This window comes from Akebia trifoliata, chromosome 12 (assembly GCF_017979445.1).
Source record: "Akebia trifoliata isolate Shusen 1 chromosome 12, ASM1797944v1, whole genome shotgun sequence".
Lineage (NCBI taxonomy): Eukaryota > Viridiplantae > Streptophyta > Magnoliopsida > Ranunculales > Lardizabalaceae > Akebia > Akebia trifoliata.
This window is the reverse complement of record NC_141386.1, coordinates 9431911-9438300: the sequence shown is the minus strand read 5'-3', so window position 1 is coordinate 9438300 and position 6390 is coordinate 9431911.

Below are 6390 nucleotides of genomic sequence, written 5' to 3'. Positions count from 1 at the left end.
CGAGGAGAGTTGCTCCCTTCGTCTCGGGTGGCAAAGAAGAATGATATTCTTTTATCAGCAACCTTGATGATGAAGAAGTAAGGTGGGTGGTGTCTCCTGTGATTGCATTTGATGGCGCTCGTTTCCTTGTTTTGATTGGCCTTCACGAGGCAACTCATTATGTACCACTTCGGGTTCTTCATCAATTTGGTTATGACCAGGGTGTGCTCATCCCTGAGAATTTCAGTGAGTTGGTTGGTCCATTGTCGACTGCACTTTTGAGTCGACTCGCGAAAGAATGGGATCGAGTTGAAGTATTGAGTCGACCCATCTTTGTAGCGCACCTATTCCCAGCGTACTTGCATTGGATTCGAGAACTCATTTCTGGGAGACCCTCGGTGTCGATAGTTCCCCGAACACACTTTGGTGCTTCATCCTTTTTTGATTACCGAGATCGAGTTGAGGAGTCTCAACCCGATCATCATCGCATTCAGGCTATCTGGCTTAAATTCGAGAAGAATATGCAGAAAGAGATTACTTGACTAACATCTGTCCTTGCCCAGTCCGGATCCAGTGATGGTGGCAAAGTGGCTAGGCTCCGGGCTGAAGTTGTTGAGTTGAGAGACCGACTTGCCCAGTGTCCTCATTTTGAGGACTTTGCAGCATATTTGGTGAGCCATGATATTTCTGATGCCGAGAAAGTGATGATGAGTCAGGCTGGCCGGATCCGTACTTTGGAGGAACAGCTTGACTCTTTTTTCATTTCTCACCATGATGTTTGATTGATTGTGTTGTATTCCCACTTTTTGAATTTTCTTTTCATTATCTGAATGTATGCAAAATGTTGAAAGATTGATGCAAAGAAAATAGGTTTTGTATTTACTTGGCCTCAGGTATATCTATTGTTCCTGAAAACATGAAATTTTATCGAATGAGTCCTAAATTTGTCATCATTGGCCAAAATAGTAGTTTTGAAATATAATTTTGTGAAATGTCTTTATCAAATGAGTATGATAAATTCAGAGTTTGTAAAACCTTTGATTGTGACGATCTTGGTGCTTTTGCCAAACATAGGGGATACAAACGTCAATTGCTCTTTTGGTTTCTTTAGAGTCATCCCAATTGCCCTAGTGTTTGGAAAACTGTTATCTGCTCGGGACATGGGTTTTTAGCAAGATTTCACCGTTCACAATTTATACTCTTGCGGGCCAGGAGTTTTTTTTTTTTACCCTTATTGCTCCTAGTGCCAATTACGGTTTTCACCAGATCCGGTTTTCACATTTTTGCGCATCGACGTCCTTTTGGGATTTTCATCGTGCCGGTGGCTTTGATCTTGCCATATTCTGATTCTTTTACTCATAGCGCCCTTTCAGGTTTTCACTATGCTCCTTCAGACTATGCTTGTATTTTTGGATTTTTACATTACAGTTCCGTTTGGAGTCTCTATGTCCTGGTGGCTTGGTGACTCAAGTTGAGTTGCGAGATCGGCGACTCTACTCTTGTAGTGGCACTATTTCTTGAGTAATCGATCTAGATTCCCCTCTCGAGTTTGCTGGCGACTATTCGTGGTTCGACAACTCAAGTTGAGCGGCGAGATCAACTACTCTACACTTCAAGTACTCTTTTTTTTCGAATATCTGACCTGGATTCCCCTCTCGAGTCTTTCAACGACTAATAAGACTTTGAGGTCCAGACCAAGTTGCAAGATCATTGGTGTTGTCATTGTCATTGTATTTCCTTAGAATCTTTCCTGATCAAAAAGAACTTTTGTTGGGATGAAACGTTGGCTTAGGCTTATGGAAGTGGAAGGATTCAAAAAGTTAAGGTCTGGGTTTATCTAGAGTGAATAAACATGGGATTCGTCTATTTTTGTTTCGAAGAGGTAATCTATGTCTCCTCCCAACGTCTCTCGAACTTGTTTAGGCTGGAGATTTGGGTCGAGCTCAGATCAAGTGTCCTAGTTTTTGACTTTTTGATTTTTTTTGTATTTTTAGCTGTTCACAGTTTATCCTCATGCGGGCCAGGAGTAATTTGATACTTCTGATTTTCTCTTTGATTTTCTTTTCTTTTATCTTTTTTTTTCATTCATTTTTTTTGTATCATTTTGTAGTTGTTGACTTGCCCCAGTCTTATGTTAAAAAATGAACGTAATGGCTCAAAAGGGTTGACTAGGGTTAGATAGTTTGTTTAGGATATCAAGGATGGCCTTTCGTCATATTAGGATCAATTCTTAGGCATAGTATTTCTTGACAGTGTCGGCATTGATCGGTTGCGGGAAGACTTGTCCGTCTATCTCCGTAAGTATCAAATCTCCTCCCGTCATTACTTTCTGTACGATGAAGGGTCCCTCATAGTTTGGTCTAAATTTTCCTCTGGCATCTTCTTGGATTGGCAGAATCTTCTTTAATACAAGGTCTCCTAGTGAGAAATCTCTAGACTTAACATTCTTGTTATAGGCACGAGCTATTCGTCGTTGATAGATCTATCCATGGCAAATGGCTGCAAGTCACTTTTCTTCGATTAAATTCAATTGATCAAACCGAGCTTGAATCCATTCAGCTTCATCCAACTCTGCTTCTTTCAATATTCGGAGGGAGGGAATCTCAACCTCAACGGGTAAGACTGCTTCCATTCCATAAACCAATGAATACAGAGTTGCCCCAGTTGAAGTTCTAAACGAGGTTCGATAGGCGTGAAGTGCAAAAGGCAACATGTCGTGACAATCTTTATACGTAACTGCCATCTTCTCGATGATTTTCTTGATATTCTTGTTGGCTGCCTCGACTGCTCCGTTCATCTTAGGTCTGTAGGGTACAGAGTTGTGATGAGTGATCTGAAAGTCTTCGCACATCTTAACCATGTCCTTGTTCTTGAAGTTTTTAGCATTGTCAGTTACCAATCCGCTGGGAAGCCCATATCTGCAGATGATGTTGTTCTTTACAAACTTCAAGACATTGTTTTTCGTGACATTAGCATAGGACGCCGCTTCTACCCATTTGGTGAAGTAGTCGATAGCAACGAGAATGAAGCAGTGCCCGTTTATAGCTTTTGACGAGATTGGCCCGATGACATCCATTCCTAGAGCGAGAAGGGCCAAGGAGTGGTCATATTATGTAGCTCTGAAGGCGGAGCATTGATCTTATTGGCGTAGATCTGGCACAGATGGCATTTGCGAACATGCTGATAGCAGTCACTTTCCATTATCATCCAGTAATATCCCATCCGCATAATCTTTTTTGCTAGCATGTGACAATTCATGTGGGGTCCACAGACTCCACCATGTACAGTCTCAATTAGTCGTTTCGCTTCTGTTTTTGCCACACACCGGAGTAAGACCTCGTGGTGTGATTTCTTTTACAGAATGTCATTGCTGATGAAAATCGTCCTACCAATTTCTGAATGGTCCTGCGATCGTTTGGCGTCGTATCTGAGGGGAAGGTTCGATCTTCGAGATATGCTTTGATGTCTGAGTACCAAGGCTTTTCTTTGGGTTCTTCTACTTCGACGAGCAGACAGTATGCTGGTTCATTTTGGATTCCAATCTTAATGGGGTTAAGGAGTAAGTCTTCCGAGATGCTAATCATAGAAGCGAGCGTAGCTAATGCATCTACAAACTGATTCTTCGCTCTCGGCATATATGTGAATGAAATCCTGTCAAAGCATGAGCTTAGTTCCTCCAGGTACTCGTGGTAAGGGACCAATCTTTGCTCTCGGGTCTTCCATTCTCCAATCGTCTGATAGACTACTAAACTTGAATATTCGAAAACATCGATCTCATCTACCTCAAGATCCAGTGTCGCTTTCAACCCTGTTATGCATGCTTCGTATTCAGCCTCGTTGTTAGAACATTGGAACTTCAGTCTGATGGCAATTGGCAGTGGGAACCATCTGGTTTAATTAAGACTGCCCCTATTCCGTTCCCTTTCTGATTTGCTATTCCATCGAAGTACATTTTTCAGCCTTGTTCTTCATCATCATCATCGTTGTCAATCTCGGTGAATAGTATGGCCTCATCAGGGAAGTTTGTCTTTAATGGCTCGTAGTCAGGCAACGGGTGCTCGATGAGGTGGTCGGCGATGGCTTGCCCTTTGATGGCTTTTTGAGTGACATAGGTGATGTCAAACTCAAATAATAATAGTTGCCATTTTGTTGTGCTACCTGTTAATACTGATTTCTCGAATAGGTATTTCAGGGGGTCCATCCTAGCGATTAGCATAGTTGAGTAACTCAACAAATAGTGACGTAGTCGTTGAGATGCCCAGACTAATGCACAGCAAGTCTTCTCAAGCATTGAATATTTTGCTTCGTACTCGGTGAATTTCTTATTGAGATAGTAGATGGCATGTTCCTTTTGTCCTGATTCATCGTGTTGCCCTAGCACACACCCCATTGATGTTTCTTGCACTGAGATGTACATCAGCAAAGGTCGCCCTGGAGTAGGAGGGACTGAGACTAGTGGATTTAGCAGATATTGCTTGATTTTGTTGAATGCTTCTTGATAGTCTTTGTTCCACTTCTTCGGCATATCTTTCCTTAATAGCTTGAAGACCGGCTCACAGATAGGCGTCAGTTGAGCTATAAACCGACTGATATATTGTATTCTCCCCAGAAAACTCCGAATGTCTTTTCTGAAATAGGTGCCTTCATTTCGAGGATATACTTAGTTTTCACAGGGTCTATCTCAATGCCTCTTCTACTGACGATGAACCCCAATAGCTTGCCTGATGTTGCCTCGAACACGCACTTTGTTGAATTTAACCTCAAACTGTACTTTCTGAGTTTGTCGAACAACTTCTTCAGATTCACCAGATGGTCTTCTTCAATGCCGGATTTAACAATCATGTCACCTACGTAGACTTCCATTTCTTTATGGATCATATCGTGGAATAGTGCGGTCATTGCCTGTTGGTAAGTCGCCCATGCGTTCTTCAGCCCGAATGGCATAACTTTGTAGTGGAAAGTACCCTATGGTGTGATGGATGCAATCTTTTCTTGGTCTTCTTTTGACATCTTTATCTGATTATAGCCTGAGAAGCCATCCATGAACGAGAACATGTCGTGCCTCGCTGTACTATCGACTAGAGTGTCGATGTGTGCTAGTGGAAAATCGTCCTTAGGACTGGTTTTATTCAAGTCTCGGTAGTCAACACACATGCGTACCTTTCCATCTTTCTTTGGTACTGAGACGACATTAGCCAACCATTCAGGGTATGTAGAGATTGCGAGGAATCTTACTTCGAATTGTTTCATGACCTCGTCTTTGACCTTGAGGGTCCATTCTAGTTTCAATCTTCTCAGTTTCTGCTTGATCGGCTTGCTTTCCAAGGCAATTGGTAGCTTGTGTACAACAAGATCTGTGTCTAACCCAGGCATATCTCTATATGACCATGCGAAAACGTCTTGATACTTCAGTAAGAATTCGACCATTTCTTCATTTTGTTGCAACGTTAATAAGGCTCCGATCTTGACAATTCGTGGGTCCTCTTCGGTACCAAGATTGATTGAATCTGTATCATCAATGTTTGGCTGAATACCTTTCTCGTGACGTTCTACCAAGTCTTTGATTTCTTTGGGTGGGTACTCCATTTCGTCCTCAGACTCTTCTTCTATCCCCATGAGGTCAAAATCGATTTCAAGATCGAAATCATACTCGTCCCTTCAAGATTCTGTTTTATCTGGGTACTTATTTGATTGAGACAGATCCTTTGAAAACTCTTTTTTTGGTTTTTGAAAAATATCTATATTTTTGCGATTTTGAATTTTTTTTTTATTTTTGAGAGGTTTTTGATATTTTTTATTTTTGAGGAATATTTGTTTTTTGTGATTTTCTAGATACCTGAAATAAGAAGAACAATTATGCAAATTTGTTAATAAAGATAAGAAGCCCTCAAAACAGTCTTTACCCGAGGACGAGGGCTCGTTACGATCCTCGGGCAAATTGATGTCGCCTAACAGCATTTTTTTTAGGCCTCAACAGCCTCAAGAGTTAATGGGAATTCTTTCCAGTTGTGCAATGTCTCCCCTTCTCTGAGGGGGCGGATAAGATGAGCGAGTGATTTGTTGGATGATTTGATTGGTTGTTCGGAGATGACCATGATCTCCGATTGATTGTTGTCGGATTGGGGCATAGTCCCTCCTAAACTCAGTGGGATGACGACTGATGCCCAGTCAATACCCGTTGGAAAGAGTAAGTCGTTCTCTTGGTTGGTAGTGGTTTCCATTTTTGTGGATCCTAGAGCGGTCTCTGATAGACTTTCGTTGGAGTCCCCACTGAATAAAACATCCATGCCTTCTATGAAGGATGGGTGGGTCTCAACAGCTGAGTCTTCATGCATGTGCACAGGTTTGAGATTTACCACTTTTGATTTTTTTACCGATTTTGTTGGCAACGGTTCTGATAAATTGTCGTGT